We start from the raw sequence: 17359 nt of genomic DNA on the forward strand, positions 1-17359 counted from the left end.
GCATTAAGAAATCCTATCCTGTTTTTCTGAAATGCATTTCAGAGGCCTGATTCCCAGCATCCCTTTTTGAAGCTTTCTGCGCTATTGATAAGGCGAATTTAGCACATTTTGAAAGAGAAGTGTTCTTAAATCAAACCTAGAGAACCACAATGACGGTATCATTCAGATAGTACAAATGTTTTTTGTATATTAGTATGGAAATTGTGAAATAAAACGTTTTTCATGCTGATTTTCAACAGTCGATCTGCAATCGTGAAACATAAGCTTTTGCTTGGAGGCCTCACAGGTACTGATCTAATTTTCTCTTTTAAGATTATTCACAAATCATATGATATGCTTTGTATAAATCAACTATATTGTTAGATCAAAATTGAGTAAGAAGTGAGTATCTCAATTTCATGACATATAGAAGAGTAAGGAGAAGAAGCTCATGTTTCAAATGTGGAGAGGCAACAACTTTTCATTATTTTCACCTCCACTAATTATATGCATTTTTATAATGTATGTGTTTATGTTGTCCTATAAATATACAGAGACATATAGCAAGATATAGGGAGATACATACGTGTAAAGTGGATATGTACAAGTTTATAAGTAAATGAGATGTTTTTCCAATTAATAATTCTAAGAACTGAATGGAAAAGAAAATCGTAAAGTTTAGATAAGTCCCACTGTGATTTGTACTCAGATCCCGGTTTTCAGAGTCTAGAGTGCTAAGCATGATACCATCAAACCACCTGTACCAGGTTGAGCTTTTCATTTTGAGAGAAGAGATTGCATTCACGGGGGAATCTTATATTTTATTGCAAAATCGTATCTCACATAAAAAGTACTGTTCAACAAGGTGATAGCGTTACTTGAGTCCTCTGGGCAACATCCTTCCCTAACATAGTTCAATATGCAAAAGTTGAACAGAATAGAAAAGTAATAACATTCTGTTGGTCTTTGACTGTAGAACATTAAAAACTTTGAAATGTTCACATTGCTGCAGCAATTTGCTCCCTTATCACATGGGAGGTTCCATGGTGTAATGGTTAGCACTTTGGACTTTGAATCCAAGGATCCGAGTTCAAATCTCGGTGGGACCACTTTCATGACTGTTGATCAAATCTTTTTCTGTCAAGTGTATTCATAAATATCACAAATCTAACACGGATAGAGTGAAACATTAATTTGTTGATTGTATTCTGAAAGTCTATTCGATGTGAGCAAATGATAGAACTTTTAGAAAACATGGAAATTAAATGGCTCAAAATAATGAGACATTTTGCGAGCTGACTCTGTTTTCTCAAACTCATCACAGGGGGCTGATGCAAGATATTACTTTCTTAAATATTACTGTTATTGATAAGGGGAAGATGGAACTTTTTAATTGGAAATCCTTCATTAAAACAAAACTTGAGGAATCAAATTGTGTATTATGGGGACAGAAGATATGACGTTTTGAATAACAATCGTGAAATTCAGACACACATATATTTACACTCTGATTTTCTAAAGTAAATCCATAACCATAAGGTAAAATCTTTCGAAAGACGTGTCAAAGGTAATAATCTGAATTTCTCTTTCAAAGAAATTCACAATTAAATGCACTGTGTAAGTCAAGCATGTTGTCATATAAGAAATCAGCAAAAATTAACTATCTCATTACTGGTCATATAGATGAGAGAGGAAATGAACCTAACGTTTAAATTGTGGATGGGAAACAACAGTTTTTAGTTTTCAGGTTCAATACATATGTTTATGAATAATTGATTTCTTTATATAGTCTTATCGCTATCTAGACGGATATAGCTATGTATACATAGATGCATACTTATACGTTGATAAGTATCAGTATAAAACATTGACGTTATGTTTTTCCAAGACCAAATTCTAAGAAATGGGTGAAATAGTAAATCTCATAATTCAAGCAGGTCCCACCGAGATTTGAACTCGGATCGCTGGATTCAGAGTGCTAACCATTACACCATGGAACCCTCCCATACATGAGTCATTTTTCCATTGAGACAAAAGAGAGCGCATTAGTGCGGGGGCATTTCTTACATTGATGAAACGATATCTCTGTTGAATGCTCATAGTGTAAAGAGCTATAATGTGATTTGATTCTGTTCAGATACATTCTCCATAACAGTGTTAAGTATGCAAACGTTTATCAGGATAGGCAAGTTATATCATAATCATCATCTTTGACTGTAACATATTAAAACATTTTACATTTCCAAACTAATACACCCATTTCTTTGTCTCTCACATGGGCTGCGCCAAAGAGCAATGATTGGCACGTTAAACTTTGCATGCAAAGGTACCAGTCCAAATCTTGGGGGTACTATTTTATTACTCTTGACCTTTTCCATTTCTGTCATCTTTGTTTATTGATAGCTCAAATCCAACACCAGTAGGTTGAAAGAGACAATTATTGATTCCTTTCAAAACGTCCATCAGCTTGAACAAGTTACAGAAATACAAACATTATAATACGTTTACATCACATTCCTACACAAAATAGTGTGGCATTAAGAAATCCTATCCTGTTTTTCTGAAATGCATTTCAGAGGCCTGATTCCCAGCATCCCTTTTTGAAGCTTTCTGCGCTATTGATAAGGCGAATTTAGCACATTTTGAAAGAGAAGTGTTCTTAAATCAAACCTAGAGAACCACAATGACGGTATCATTCAGATAGTACAAATGTTTTTTGTATATTAGTATGGAAATTGTGAAATAAAACGTTTTTCATGCTGATTTTCAACAGTCGATCTGCAATCGTGAAACATAAGCTTTTGCTTGGAGGCCTCACAGGTACTGATCTAATTTTCTCTTTTAAGATTATTCACAAATCATATGATATGCTTTGTATAAATCAACTATATTGTTAGATCAAAATTGAGTAAAAAGTGAGTATCTCAATTTCATGACATATAGAAGAGTAAGGAGAAGAAGCTCATGTTTCAAATGTGGAGAGGCAACAACTTTTCATTATTTTCACCTCTACTAATTATATGCATTTTTATAATGTATGTGTTTATGTTGTCCTATAAATATACAGAGACATATAGCAAGATATAGGGAGATACATACGTGTAAAGTGGATATGTACAAGTTTATAAGTAAATGAGATGTTTATCCAATTAATAATTCTAAGAACTGAATGGAAAAGAAAATCGTAAAGTTTAGATAAGTCCCACTGTGATTTGTACTCAGATCCCGGTTTTCAGAGTCTAGAGTGCTAAGCATGATACCATCAACCCACCTGTACCAGGTTGAGCTTTTCATTTTGAGAGAAGAGATTGCATTCACGGGGGAATCTTATCTTTTATTGCAAAATCGTATCTCACATAAAAAGTACTGTTCAACAAGGTGATAGCGTTACTTGAGTCCTCTGGGCAACATCCTTCCCTAACATAGTTCAATATGCAAAAGTTGAACAGAATAGAAAAGTAATAACATTCTGTTGGTCTTTGACTGTAGAACATTAAAAACTTTGAAATGTTCACATTGCTGCAGCAATTTGCTCCCTTGTTACATGGGAGGTTCCATGGTGTAATGGTTAGCACTTTGGACTATGAATCCAAGGATCCGAGTTCAAATCTCAGTGGGACCACTTTCATGACTGTTGATCAAATCTTTTTCTGTCAAGTGTATTCATAAATATCACAAATCTAACACGGGTAGAGTGAAACATTAATTTATTGATTGTATTCTGAAAGTCTATTCGAAGTGAGCAAATGATAGAACTTTTAGAAAACATGGAAATTAAATGGCTCAAAATAATGAGACATTTTGCGAGCTGACTCTGTTTTCTCAAACTCATCACAGGGGGCTGATGCAAGATATTACTTTCTTAAATCTTACTGTTATTGATAAGGGGAAGATGGAACTTTTTAATTGGAAATCCTTCATTAAAACAAAACTTGAGGAATCAAATTGTGTATTATGGGGACAGAAGATATGACGTTTTGAATAACAATCGTGAAATTCAGACACACATATATTTACACTCTGATTTTCTAAAGTAAATCCATAACCATAAAGTAAAATCTTTCGAAAGACGTGTCAAAGGTAATAATCTGAATTTCTCTTTCAAAGAAATTCACAATTAAATGCACTGTGTAAGTCAAGCATGTTGTCATATAAGAAATCAGCAAAAATTAACTATCTCATTACTGGTCATATAGATGAGAGAGGAAATGAACCTAACGTTTAAATTGTGGATGGGAAACAACAGTTTTTAGTTTCAGCTTCAATACATATGTTTATGAATAATTGATTTCTTTATATAGTCTTATCGCTATCTAGACGGATATAGCTATGTATACATAGATGCATACTTATACGTTGATAAATATCAGTATAAAACATTGACGTTATGTTTTTCCAAGTCCAAATTCTAAGAAATGGGTGAAATAGTAAATCTCATAATTCAAGTAGGTCCCACCGAGATTTGAATCTCGGATCGCTGGATTCAGAGTCCAGGATGATAACCATTAGACCATGGAACCCTCCCATACATGAGTCATTTTTCCATTGAGACAAAAGAGAGCGCATTAGTGCGGGGGCATTTCTTACATTGATGAAAGGATATCTCTGTTGAATGCTCATAGTGTAAAGAGCTATAATGTGATTTGATTCTGTTCAGATACATTCTCCATAACAGTGTTAAATATGCACACGTTTATCAAGATAGGCAAGTTATATCATAATGATCATCTTTGACTGTATCATATTAAAACATTTTACATTTCCAAACTAATACACCCATTTCTTTGTCTCTCACATGGGCTGCGCCAAAGAGCAATGATTGGCACTTTGGACTTTGCATGCAAAGGTACCAGTCCAAATCTTGGGGGTACTATTTTATTACTCTTGACCTTTTCCATTTCTGTCATCTTTGTTTATTGATAGCTCAAATCCAACACCAGTAGGTTGAAAGAGACAATTATTGATTCCTTTCAAAACGTCCATCAGCTTGAACAAGTTACAGAAATACAAACATTATAATACGTTTACATCACATTCCTACACAAAATAGTGTGGCATTAAGAAATCCTATCCTGTTTTTCTGAAATGCATTTCAGAGGCCTGATTCCCAGCATCCCTTTTTGAAGCTTTCTGCGCTATTGATAAGGCGAATTTAGCACATTTTGAAAGAGAAGTGTTCTTAAATCAAACCTAGAGAACCACAATGACGGTATCATTCAGATAGTACAAATGTTTTTTGTATATTAGTATGGAAATTGTGAAATAAAACGTTTTTCATGCTGATTTTCAACAGTCGATCTGCAATCGTGAAACATAAGCTTTTGCTTGGAGGCCTCACAGGTACTGATCTAATTTTCTCTTTTAAGATTATTCACAAATCATATGATATGCTTTGTATAAATCAACTATATTGTTAGATCAAAATTGAGTAAAAAGTGAGTATCTCAATTTCATGACATATAGAAGAGTAAGGAGAAGAAGCTCATGTTTCAAATGTGGAGAGGCAACAACTTTTCATTATTTTCACCTCCACTAATTATATGCATTTTTATAATGTATGTGTTTATGTTGTCCTATAAATATACAGAGACATATAGCAAGATATAGGGAGATACATACGTGTAAAGTGGATATGTACAAGTTTATAAGTAAATGAGATGTTTTTCCAATTAATAATTCTAAGAACTGAATGGAAAAGAAAATCGTAAAGTTTAGATAAGTCCCACTGTGATTTGTACTCAGATCCCGGTTTTCAGAGTCTAGAGTGCTAAGCATGATACCATCAAACCACCTGTACCAGGTTGAGCTTTTCATTTTGAGAGAAGAGATTGCATTCACGGGGGAATCTTATATTTTATTGCAAAATCGTATCTCACATAAAAAGTACTGTTCAACAAGGTGATAGCGTTACTTGAGTCCTCTGGGCAACATCCTTCCCTAACATAGTTCAATATGCAAAAGTTGAACAGAATAGAAAAGTAATAACATTCTGTTGGTCTTTGACTGTAGAACATTAAAAACTTTGAAATGTTCACATTGCTGCAGCAATTTGCTCCCTTATCACATGGGAGGTTCCATGGTGTAATGGTTAGCACTTTGGACTTTGAATCCAAGGATCCGAGTTCAAATCTCGGTGGGACCACTTTCATGACTGTTGATCAAATCTTTTTCTGTCAAGTGTATTCATAAATATCACAAATCTAACACGGATAGAGTGAAACATTAATTTATTGATTGTATTCTGAAAGTCTATTCGATGTGAGCAAATGATAGAACTTTTAGAAAACATGGAAATTAAATGGCTCAAAATAATGAGACATTTTGCGAGCTGACTCTGTTTTCTCAAACTCATCACAGGGGGCTGATGCAAGATATTACTTTCTTAAATATTACTGTTATTGATAAGGGGAAGATGGAACTTTTTAATTGGAAATCCTTCATTAAAACAAAACTTGAGGAATCAAATTGTGTATTATGGGGACAGAAGATATGACGTTTTGAATAACAATCGTGAAATTCAGACACACATATATTTACACTCTGATTTTCTAAAGTAAATCCATAACCATAAGGTAAAATCTTTCGAAAGACGTGTCAAAGGTAATAATCTGAATTTCTCTTTCAAAGAAATTCACAATTAAATGCACTGTGTAAGTCAAGCATGTTGTCATATAAGAAATCAGCAAAAATTAACTATCTCATTACTGGTCATATAGATGAGAGAGGAAATGAACCTAACGTTTAAATTGTGGATGGGAAACAACAGTTTTTAGTTTTCAGCTTCAATACATATGTTTATGAATAATTGATTTCTTTATATAGTCTTATCGCTATCTAGACGGATATAGCTATGTATACATAGATGCATACTTATACGTTGATAAGTATCAGTATAAAACATTGACGTTATGTTTTTCCAAGACCAAATTCTAAGAAATGGGTGAAATAGTAAATCTCATAATTCAAGCAGGTCCCACCGAGATTTGAACTCGGATCGCTGGATTCAGAGTGCTAACCATTACACCATGGAACCCTCCCATACATGAGTCATTTTTCCATTGAGACAAAAGAGAGCGCATTAGTGCGGGGGCATTTCTTACATTGATGAAACGATATCTCTGTTGAATGCTCATAGTGTAAAGAGCTATAATGTGATTTGATTCTGTTCAGATACATTCTCCATAACAGTGTTAAGTATGCAAACGTTTATCAGGATAGGCAAGTTATATCATAATCATCATCTTTGACTGTAACATATTAAAACATTTTACATTTCCAAACTAATACACCCATTTCTTTGTCTCTCACATGGGCTGCGCCAAAGAGCAATGATTGGCACGTTAAACTTTGCATGCAAAGGTACCAGTCCAAATCTTGGGGGTACTATTTTATTACTCTTGACCTTTTCCATTTCTGTCATCTTTGTTTATTGATAGCTCAAATCCAACACCAGTAGGTTGAAAGAGACAATTATTGATTCCTTTCAAAACGTCCATCAGCTTGAACAAGTTACAGAAATACAAACATTATAATACGTTTACATCACATTCCTACACAAAATAGTGTGGCATTAAGAAATCCTATCCTGTTTTTCTGAAATGCATTTCAGAGGCCTGATTCCCAGCATCCCTTTTTGAAGCTTTCTGCGCTATTGATAAGGCGAATTTAGCACATTTTGAAAGAGAAGTGTTCTTAAATCAAACCTAGAGAACCACAATGACGGTATCATTCAGATAGTACAAATGTTTTTTGTATATTAGTATGGAAATTGTGAAATAAAACGTTTTTCATGCTGATTTTCAACAGTCGATCTGCAATCGTGAAACATAAGCTTTTGCTTGGAGGCCTCACAGGTACTGATCTAATTTTCTCTTTTAAGATTATTCACAAATCATATGATATGCTTTGTATAAATCAACTATATTGTTAGATCAAAATTGAGTAAAAAGTGAGTATCTCAATTTCATGACATATAGAAGAGTAAGGAGAAGAAGCTCATGTTTCAAATGTGGAGAGGCAACAACTTTTCATTATTTTCACCTCCACTAATTATATGCATTTTTATAATGTATGTGTTTATGTTGTCCTATAAATATACAGAGACATATAGCAAGATATAGGGAGATACATACGTGTAAAGTGGATATGTACAAGTTTATAAGTAAATGAGATGTTTTTCCAATTAATAATTCTAAGAACTGAATGGAAAAGAAAATCGTAAAGTTTAGATAAGTCCCACTGTGATTTGTACTCAGATCCCGGTTTTCAGAGTCTAGAGTGCTAAGCATGATACCATCAAACCACCTGTACCAGGTTGAGCTTTTCATTTTGAGAGAAGAGATTGCATTCACGGGGGAATCTTATATTTTATTGCAAAATCGTATCTCACATAAAAAGTACTGTTCAACAAGGTGATAGCGTTACTTGAGTCCTCTGGGCAACATCCTTCCCTAACATAGTTCAATATGCAAAAGTTGAACAGAATAGAAAAGTAATAACATTCTGTTGGTCTTTGACTGTAGAACATTAAAAACTTTGAAATGTTCACATTGCTGCAGCAATTTGCTCCCTTATCACATGGGAGGTTCCATGGTGTAATGGTTAGCACTTTGGACTTTGAATCCAAGGATCCGAGTTCAAATCTCGGTGGGACCACTTTCATGACTGTTGATCAAATCTTTTTCTGTCAAGTGTATTCATAAATATCACAAATCTAACACGGATAGAGTGAAACATTAATTTATTGATTGTATTCTGAAAGTCTATTCGATGTGAGCAAATGATAGAACTTTTAGAAAACATGGAAATTAAATGGCTCAAAATAATGAGACATTTTGCGAGCTGACTCTGTTTTCTCAAACTCATCACAGGGGGCTGATGCAAGATATTACTTTCTTAAATATTACTGTTATTGATAAGGGGAAGATGGAACTTTTTAATTGGAAATCCTTCATTAAAACAAAACTTGAGGAATCAAATTGTGTATTATGGGGACAGAAGATATGACGTTTTGAATAACAATCGTGAAATTCAGACACACATATATTTACACTCTGATTTTCTAAAGTAAATCCATAACCATAAGGTAAAATCTTTCGAAAGACGTGTCAAAGGTAATAATCTGAATTTCTCTTTCAAAGAAATTCACAATTAAATGCACTGTGTAAGTCAAGCATGTTGTCATATAAGAAATCAGCAAAAATTAACTATCTCATTACTGGTCATATAGATGAGAGAGGAAATGAACCTAACGTTTTAATTGTGGATGGGAAACAACAGTTTTTAGTTTTCAGGTTCAATACATATGTTTATGAATAATTGATTTCTTTATATAGTCTTATCGCTATCTAGACGGATATAGCTATGTATACATAGATGCATACTTATACGTTGATAAGTATCAGTATAAAACATTGACGTTATGTTTTTCCAAGACCAAATTCTAAGAAATGGGTGAAATAGTAAATCTCATAATTCAAGCAGGTCCCACCGAGATTTGAACTCGGATCGCTGGATTCAGAGTGCTAACCATTACACCATGGAACCCTCCCATACATGAGTCATTTTTCCATTGAGACAAAAGAGAGCGCATTAGTGCGGGGGCATTTCTTACATTGATGAAACGATATCTCTGTTGAATGCTCATAGTGTAAAGAGCTATAATGTGATTTGATTCTGTTCAGATACATTCTCCATAACAGTGTTAAGTATGCAAACGTTTATCAGGATAGGCAAGTTATATCATAATCATCATCTTTGACTGTAACATATTAAAACATTTTACATTTCCAAACTAATACACCCATTTCTTTGTCTCTCACATGGGCTGCGCCAAAGAGCAATGATTGGCACGTTAAACTTTGCATGCAAAGGTACCAGTCCAAATCTTGGGGGTACTATTTTATTACTCTTGACCTTTTCCATTTCTGTCATCTTTGTTTATTGATAGCTCAAATCCAACACCAGTAGGTTGAAAGAGACAATTATTGATTCCTTTCAAAACGTCCATCAGCTTGAACAAGTTACAGAAATACAAACATTATAATACGTTTACATCACATTCCTACACAAAATAGTGTGGCATTAAGAAATCCTATCCTGTTTTTCTGAAATGCATTTCAGAGGCCTGATTCCCAGCATCCCTTTTTGAAGCTTTCTGCGCTATTGATAAGGCGAATTTAGCACATTTTGAAAGAGAAGTGTTCTTAAATCAAACCTAGAGAACCACAATGACGGTATCATTCAGATAGTACAAATGTTTTTTGTATATTAGTATGGAAATTGTGAAATAAAACGTTTTTCATGCTGATTTTCAACAGTCGATCTGCAATCGTGAAACATAAGCTTTTGCTTGGAGGCCTCACAGGTACTGATCTAATTTTCTCTTTTAAGATTATTCACAAATCATATGATATGCTTTGTATAAATCAACTATATTGTTAGATCAAAATTGAGTAAAAAGTGAGTATCTCAATTTCATGACATATAGAAGAGTAAGGAGAAGAAGCTCATGTTTCAAATGTGGAGAGGCAACAACTTTTCATTATTTTCACCTCCACTAATTATATGCATTTTTATAATGTATGTGTTTATGTTGTCCTATAAATATACAGAGACATATAGCAAGATATAGGGAGATACATACGTGTAAAGTGGATATGTACAAGTTTATAAGTAAATGAGATGTTTTTCCAATTAATAATTCTAAGAACTGAATGGAAAAGAAAATCGTAAAGTTTAGATAAGTCCCACTGTGATTTGTACTCAGATCCCGGTTTTCAGAGTCTAGAGTGCTAAGCATGATACCATCAAACCACCTGTACCAGGTTGAGCTTTTCATTTTGAGAGAAGAGATTGCATTCACGGGGGAATCTTATATTTTATTGCAAAATCGTATCTCACATAAAAAGTACTGTTCAACAAGGTGATAGCGTTACTTGAGTCCTCTGGGCAACATCCTTCCCTAACATAGTTCAATATGCAAAAGTTGAACAGAATAGAAAAGTAATAACATTCTGTTGGTCTTTGACTGTAGAACATTAAAAACTTTGAAATGTTCACATTGCTGCAGCAATTTGCTCCCTTATCACATGGGAGGTTCCATGGTGTAATGGTTAGCACTTTGGACTTTGAATCCAAGGATCCGAGTTCAAATCTCGGTGGGACCACTTTCATGACTGTTGATCAAATCTTTTTCTGTCAAGTGTATTCATAAATATCACAAATCTAACACGGATAGAGTGAAACATTAATTTATTGATTGTATTCTGAAAGTCTATTCGATGTGAGCAAATGATAGAACTTTTAGAAAACATGGAAATTAAATGGCTCAAAATAATGAGACATTTTGCGAGCTGACTCTGTTTTCTCAAACTCATCACAGGGGGCTGATGCAAGATATTACTTTCTTAAATATTACTGTTATTGATAAGGGGAAGATGGAACTTTTTAATTGGAAATCCTTCATTAAAACAAAACTTGAGGAATCAAATTGTGTATTATGGGGACAGAAGATATGACGTTTTGAATAACAATCGTGAAATTCAGACACACATATATTTACACTCTGATTTTCTAAAGTAAATCCATAACCATAAGGTAAAATCTTTCGAAAGACGTGTCAAAGGTAATAATCTGAATTTCTCTTTCAAAGAAATTCACAATTAAATGCACTGTGTAAGTCAAGCATGTTGTCATATAAGAAATCAGCAAAAATTAACTATCTCATTACTGGTCATATAGATGAGAGAGGAAATGAACCTAACGTTTAAATTGTGGATGGGAAACAACAGTTTTTAGTTTTCAGGTTCAATACATATGTTTATGAATAATTGATTTCTTTATATAGTCTTATCGCTATCTAGACGGATATAGCTATGTATACATAGATGCATACTTATACGTTGATAAGTATCAGTATAAAACATTGACGTTATGTTTTTCCAAGACCAAATTCTAAGAAATGGGTGAAATAGTAAATCTCATAATTCAAGCAGGTCCCACCGAGATTTGAACTCGGATCGCTGGATTCAGAGTGCTAACCATTACACCATGGAACCCTCCCATACATGAGTCATTTTTCCATTGAGACAAAAGAGAGCGCATTAGTGCGGGGGCATTTCTTACATTGATGAAACGATATCTCTGTTGAATGCTCATAGTGTAAAGAGCTATAATGTGATTTGATTCTGTTCAGATACATTCTCCATAACAGTGTTAAGTATGCAAACGTTTATCAGGATAGGCAAGTTATATCATAATCATCATCTTTGACTGTAACATATTAAAACATTTTACATTTCCAAACTAATACACCCATTTCTTTGTCTCTCACATGGGCTGCGCCAAAGAGCAATGATTGGCACGTTAAACTTTGCATGCAAAGGTACCAGTCCAAATCTTGGGGGTACTATTTTATTACTCTTGACCTTTTCCATTTCTGTCATCTTTGTTTATTGATAGCTCAAATCCAACACCAGTAGGTTGAAAGAGACAATTATTGATTCCTTTCAAAACGTCCATCAGCTTGAACAAGTTACAGAAATACAAACATTATAATACGTTTACATCACATTCCTACACAAAATAGTGTGGCATTAAGAAATCCTATCCTGTTTTTCTGAAATGCATTTCAGAGGCCTGATTCCCAGCATCCCTTTTTGAAGCTTTCTGCGCTATTGATAAGGCGAATTTAGCACATTTTGAAAGAGAAGTGTTCTTAAATCAAACCTAGAGAACCACAATGACGGTATCATTCAGATAGTACAAATGTTTTTTGTATATTAGTATGGAAATTGTGAAATAAAACGTTTTTCATGCTGATTTTCAACAGTCGATCTGCAATCGTGAAACATAAGCTTTTGCTTGGAGGCCTCACAGGTACTGATCTAATTTTCTCTTTTAAGATTATTCACAAATCATATGATATGCTTTGTATAAATCAACTATATTGTTAGATCAAAATTGAGTAAAAAGTGAGTATCTCAATTTCATGACATATAGAAGAGTAAGGAGAAGAAGCTCATGTTTCAAATGTGGAGAGGCAACAACTTTTCATTATTTTCACCTCTACTAATTATATGCATTTTTATAATGTATGTGTTTATGTTGTCCTATAAATATACAGAGACATATAGCAAGATATAGGGAGATACATACGTGTAAAGTGGATATGTACAAGTTTATAAGTAAATGAGATGTTTATCCAATTAATAATTCTAAGAACTGAATGGAAAAGAAAATCGTAAAGTTTAGATAAGTCCCACTGTGATTTGTACTCAGATCCCGGTTTTCAGAGTCTAGAGTGCTAAGCATGATACCATCAACCCACCTGTACCAGGTTGAGCTTTTCATTTTGAGAGAAGAGATTGCATTCACGGGGGAATCTTATCTTTTATTGCAAAATCGTATCTCACATAAAAAGTACTGTTCAACAAGGTGATAGCGTTACTTGAGTCCTCTGGGCAACATCCTTCCCTAACATAGTTCAATATGCAAAAGTTGAACAGAATAGAAAAGTAATAACATTCTGTTGGTCTTTGACTGTAGAACATTAAAAACTTTGAAATGTTCACATTGCTGCAGCAATTTGCTCCCTTGTTACATGGGAGGTTCCATGGTGTAATGGTTAGCACTTTGGACTATGAATCCAAGGATCCGAGTTCAAATCTCAGTGGGACCACTTTCATGACTGTTGATCAAATCTTTTTCTGTCAAGTGTATTCATAAATATCACAAATCTAACACGGGTAGAGTGAAACATTAATTTATTGATTGTATTCTGAAAGTCTATTCGAAGTGAGCAAATGATAGAACTTTTAGAAAACATGGAAATTAAATGGCTCAAAATAATGAGACATTTTGCGAGCTGACTCTGTTTTCTCAAACTCATCACAGGGGGCTGATGCAAGATATTACTTTCTTAAATCTTACTGTTATTGATAAGGGGAAGATGGAACTTTTTAATTGGAAATCCTTCATTAAAACAAAACTTGAGGAATCAAATTGTGTATTATGGGGACAGAAGATATGACGTTTTGAATAACAATCGTGAAATTCAGACACACATATATTTACACTCTGATTTTCTAAAGTAAATCCATAACCATAAAGTAAAATCTTTCGAAAGACGTGTCAAAGGTAATAATCTGAATTTCTCTTTCAAAGAAATTCACAATTAAATGCACTGTGTAAGTCAAGCATGTTGTCATATAAGAAATCAGCAAAAATTAACTATCTCATTACTGGTCATATAGATGAGAGAGGAAATGAACCTAACGTTTAAATTGTGGATGGGAAACAACAGTTTTTAGTTTTCAGCTTCAATACATATGTTTATGAATAATTGATTTCTTTATATAGTCTTATCGCTATCTAGACGGATATAGCTATGTATACATAGATGCATACTTATACGTTGATAAATATCAGTATAAAACATTGACGTTATGTTTTTCCAAGTCCAAATTCTAAGAAATGGGTGAAATAGTAAATCTCATAATTCAAGTAGGTCCCACCGAGATTTGAATCTCGGATCGCTGGATTCAGAGTCCAGGATGATAACCATTAGACCATGGAACCCTCCCATACATGAGTCATTTTTCCATTGAGACAAAAGAGAGCGCATTAGTGCGGGGGCATTTCTTACATTGATGAAAGGATATCTCTGTTGAATGCTCATAGTGTAAAGAGCTATAATGTGATTTGATTCTGTTCAGATACATTCTCCATAACAGTGTTAAATATGCACACGTTTATCAAGATAGGCAAGTTATATCATAATGATCATCTTTGACTGTATCATATTAAAACATTTTACATTTCCAAACTAATACACCCATTTCTTTGTCTCTCACATGGGCTGCGCCAAAGAGCAATGATTGGCACTTTGGACTTTGCATGCAAAGGTACCAGTCCAAATCTTGGGGGTACTATTTTATTACTCTTGACCTTTTCCATTTCTGTCATCTTTGTTTATTGATAGCTCAAATCCAACACCAGTAGGTTGAAAGAGACAATTATTGATTCCTTTCAAAACGTCCATCAGCTTGAACAAGTTACAGAAATACAAACATTATAATACGTTTACATCACATTCCTACACAAAATAGTGTGGCATTAAGAAATCCTATCCTGTTTTTCTGAAATGCATTTCAGAGGCCTGATTCCCAGCATCCCTTTTTGAAGCTTTCTGCGCTATTGATAAGGCGAATTTAGCACATTTTGAAAGAGAAGTGTTCTTAAATCAAACCTAGAGAACCACAATGACGGTATCATTCAGATAGTACAAATGTTTTTTGTATATTAGTATGGAAATTGTGAAATAAAACGTTTTTCATGCTGATTTTCAACAGTCGATCTGCAATCGTGAAACATAAGCTTTTGCTTGGAGGCCTCACAGGTACTGATCTAATTTTCTCTTTTAAGATTATTCACAAATCATATGATATGCTTTGTATAAATCAACTATATTGTTAGATCAAAATTGAGTAAAAAGTGAGTATCTCAATTTCATGACATATAGAAGAGTAAGGAGAAGAAGCTCATGTTTCAAATGTGGAGAGGCAACAACTTTTCATTATTTTCCCCTCCACTAATTATATGCATTTTTATAATGTATGTGTTTATGTTGTCCTATAAATATACAGAGACATATAGCAAGATATAGGGAGATACATACGTGTAAAGTGGATATGTACAAGTTTATAAGTAAATGAGATGTTTTTCCAATTAATAATTCTAAGAACTGAATGGAAAAGAAAATCGTAAAGTTTAGATAAGTCCCACTGTGATTTGTACTCAGATCCCGGTTTTCAGAGTCTAGAGTGCTAAGCATGATACCATCAAACCACCTGTACCAGGTTGAGCTTTTCATTTTGAGAGAAGAGATTGCATTCACGGGGGAATCTTATATTTTATTGCAAAATCGTATCTCACATAAAAAGTACTGTTCAACAAGGTGATAGCGTTACTTGAGTCCTCTGGGCAACATCCTTCCCTAACATAGTTCAATATGCAAAAGTTGAACAGAATAGAAAAGTAATAACATTCTGTTGGTCTTTGACTGTAGAACATTAAAAACTTTGAAATGTTCACATTGCTGCAGCAATTTTCTCCCTTATCACATGGGAGGTTCCATGGTGTAATGGTTAGCACTTTGGACTTTGAATCCAAGGATCCGAGTTCAAATCTCGGTGCGACCACTTTCATGACTGTTGATCAAATCTTTTTCTGTCAAGTGTATTCATAAATATCACAAATCTAACACGGATAGAGTGAAACATTAATTTATTGATTGTATTCTGAAAGTCTATTCGATGTGAGCAAATGATAGAACTTTTAGAAAACATGGAAATTAAATGGCTCAAAATAATGAGACATTTTGCGAGCTGACTCTGTTTTCTCAAACTCATCACAGGGGGCTGATGCAAGATATTACTTTCTTAAATATTACTGTTATTGATAAGGGGAAGATGGAACTTTTTAATTGGAAATCCTTCATTAAAACAAAACTTGAGGAATCAAATTGTGTATTATGGGGACAGAAGATATGACGTTTTGAATAACAATCGTGAAATTCAGACACACATATATTTACACTCTGATTTTCTAAAGTAAATCCATAACCATAAGGTAAAATCTTTCGAAAGACGTGTCAAAGGTAATAATCTGAATTTCTCTTTCAAAGAAATTCACAATTAAATGCACTGTGTAAGTCAAGCATGTTGTCATATAAGAAATCAGCAAAAATTAACTATCTCATTACTGGTCATATAGATGAGAGAGGAAATGAACCTAACGTTTAAATTGTGGATGGGAAACAACAGTTTTTAGTTTTCAGCTTCAATACATATGTTTATGAATAATTGATTTCTTTATATAGTCTTATCGCTATCTAGACGGATATAGCTATGTATACATAGATGCATACTTATACGTTGATAAGTATCAGTATAAAACATTGACGTTATGTTTTTCCAAGACCAAATTCTAAGAAATGGGTGAAATAGTAAATCTCATAATTCAAGCAGGTCCCACCGAGATTTGAACTCGGATCGCTGGATTCAGAGTCCAGAGTGCTAACCATTACACCATGGAACCCTCCCATACATGAGTCATTTTTCTATTGAGACAAAAGAGAGCGCATTAGTGCGGGGGCATTTCTTACATTGATGAAACGATATCTCTGTTGAATGCTCATAGTGTAAAGAGCTATAATGTGATTTGATTCTGTTCAGATACATTCTCCATAACAGTGTTAAGTATGCAAACGTTTATCAGGATAGGCAAGTTATATCATAATCATCATCTTTGACTGTAACATATTAAAACATTTTACATTTCCAAACTAATACACCCATTTCTTTGTCTCTCACATGGG

General features: G+C 33.8%; 8 non-coding genes across 8 annotated transcripts; 7 read left to right on the plus strand and 1 right to left on the minus strand.

Annotated features, from left to right (window-relative positions):
* Nucleotides 1–1016: 1016 nt before the first annotated feature.
* On the plus strand, nucleotides 1017–1088 carry TRNAQ-UUG (transfer RNA glutamine (anticodon UUG)). The gene has a single exon. It is a non-coding gene; the product is annotated as a tRNA-Gln (tRNA).
* A 2441-nt stretch (nucleotides 1089–3529) lies between these two features.
* Nucleotides 3530–3601, plus strand: TRNAH-AUG (transfer RNA histidin (anticodon AUG)). Its single transcript has one exon. It is a non-coding gene; the product is annotated as a tRNA-His (tRNA).
* A 2448-nt stretch (nucleotides 3602–6049) lies between these two features.
* Nucleotides 6050–6121, plus strand: TRNAQ-UUG (transfer RNA glutamine (anticodon UUG)). The gene has a single exon. It is a non-coding gene; the product is annotated as a tRNA-Gln (tRNA).
* A 2441-nt stretch (nucleotides 6122–8562) lies between these two features.
* TRNAQ-UUG (transfer RNA glutamine (anticodon UUG)) lies at nucleotides 8563–8634 on the plus strand. Its single transcript has one exon. It is a non-coding gene; the product is annotated as a tRNA-Gln (tRNA).
* A 2441-nt stretch (nucleotides 8635–11075) lies between these two features.
* TRNAQ-UUG (transfer RNA glutamine (anticodon UUG)) lies at nucleotides 11076–11147 on the plus strand. Its single transcript has one exon. It is a non-coding gene; the product is annotated as a tRNA-Gln (tRNA).
* A 2441-nt stretch (nucleotides 11148–13588) lies between these two features.
* On the plus strand, nucleotides 13589–13660 carry TRNAH-AUG (transfer RNA histidin (anticodon AUG)). Its single transcript has one exon. It is a non-coding gene; the product is annotated as a tRNA-His (tRNA).
* Nucleotides 13661–16109: 2449 nt separating this feature from the next.
* Nucleotides 16110–16181, plus strand: TRNAQ-UUG (transfer RNA glutamine (anticodon UUG)). Its single transcript has one exon. It is a non-coding gene; the product is annotated as a tRNA-Gln (tRNA).
* Nucleotides 16182–17007: 826 nt separating this feature from the next.
* Nucleotides 17008–17079, minus strand: TRNAQ-CUG (transfer RNA glutamine (anticodon CUG)). The gene has a single exon. It is a non-coding gene; the product is annotated as a tRNA-Gln (tRNA).
* Nucleotides 17080–17359: the final 280 nt, after the last annotated feature.

This window comes from Lissotriton helveticus, chromosome 4_1 (assembly GCF_964261635.1).
Source record: "Lissotriton helveticus chromosome 4_1, aLisHel1.1, whole genome shotgun sequence".
Lineage (NCBI taxonomy): Eukaryota > Metazoa > Chordata > Amphibia > Caudata > Salamandridae > Lissotriton > Lissotriton helveticus.